The sequence below is a fragment of the Schistocerca serialis genome, chromosome 2 (assembly GCF_023864345.2).
Source record: "Schistocerca serialis cubense isolate TAMUIC-IGC-003099 chromosome 2, iqSchSeri2.2, whole genome shotgun sequence".
Taxonomy (NCBI): domain Eukaryota; kingdom Metazoa; phylum Arthropoda; class Insecta; order Orthoptera; family Acrididae; genus Schistocerca; species Schistocerca serialis.
In genome coordinates this window covers 177,163,762-177,165,196 of record NC_064639.1, presented here as the reverse complement: position 1 = coordinate 177,165,196, position 1,435 = coordinate 177,163,762, and the positions used below count along the sequence as shown (strand labels likewise).

General features: G+C 43.1%; 1 pseudogene; it reads left to right on the top strand.

The window, feature by feature from the left end:
- The first annotated feature begins 1,077 nt into the window (after window positions 1-1,077).
- Window positions 1,078-1,196, top strand: LOC126459191 (5S ribosomal RNA; annotated as a pseudogene).
- Window positions 1,197-1,435: the final 239 nt, after the last annotated feature.

Below are 1,435 nucleotides of genomic sequence, written 5' to 3'. Positions count from 1 at the left end.
TATGGAATAAGGCAAGCAGAAGAAAGCAGCGTCATTTGACCAAGACGTCATGGTAACAGCGCTAGACACGTGTAAACCTACAGCAAATCTGTCAGGCCACGATGTACTCCGTATCTCCTACGCGCTTCTTCCGCAGTGTGATGCTACCTGAAGTTTACTTTCCGTGCAGCTTTAACTGTTTATTTCACTTAGTCCCTATGCGAAAGAATGAAATACCAGAATGAACAAAAATATCTCTGTTTATTCAGAGAAACGTTTGTTAATATTTCACGTATGAAAATCTCTATCCCTAATTTTGTGCATAAGAATGAAAACAATGGTAAAGGGTGACCTACTGGAAGATAAGTTGGTTTCAGTGGAAATAAAACAACACATAATGTAACACTGACTCCACGGCTTACCGTAGAAGACAGTCTGAAGAAAGGCCAACACAAAATTATAGCAGTTCTATTAGTGGAAAAACTTAACAATGCCAAGAAGAATACACTTTTCGAAATGTTGAGTTTATCAGGGGTAAAATACGGGAAGCGAAAGCCCTCTAAAAATAATTCAGACATCAGACTGTAGTTCCAACAGCCGAAAGAGGTGAGGTGACACTGCAGATGAGACGTGAGTAAGACGTAGTTGCAACCTACCCCTCGTGAATATCCGTATGTGGTTGAAGGAAGTAATGAAAGAAATCAATTAGAAATTTCAAAAAGGAAATAGAGAATTAGTTAAAAAAACTGCAGTTTTGATTGCAGTTCTGTCAGAGACGGCAAAGAACATGGAACATCAGTGGAATGGGATGGTTAATATTTTGAAAAGAGGTTGAAAGCTGAGTGTCGACGAAAGTGACACAAAGATAATCAGTCGCATTACGCAATACGAGGGAATTAAGTTAGGATATGAGACGCTGAAAGTAGTAGATGTGTTTTGCTTCTCGGGTTGCAAAATTACTGAAAATGGCCGAAATAAAGAAAATATAGAATGCAAGCTGAAAACTCAAGTGAAGCGTTCCTAACGAATGAAATCTTTTAACACTGTATTTAAACTTAAATATGAAGACGACATTTGCGTAGAGCGGAGTCTTACATGGCCAACGGCCTTGCCGCAGTGGTCACACCGGTTCCCGTCAGATCACCAAAGTTAAGCGCTGTCGGGCTTGGCTAGCCCTTGGATGGGTGACCGTCCTGGTCCGCAGAGCGCTGTTGGCAAGCGGAGCGCACTCAGCCCTTGTGAGGCAAACTGAGGAGCTACTTGATTGAGAAGTAGCGGCTCCGGTCTCGTAAACTGGCATACGGCTGGGAGAGCGGTGTGCTGTCCTCATGCCCCTCCATATCCGTATCCAGTGACGCCTGTGGCTTGAGGATGACACGGTGGCCGGTCGGTTCCGTTAGGCATTCCAAGGCATGTTCCGACGGAGTTTAGTTTAGTTTTTTAGTGATCTTACATG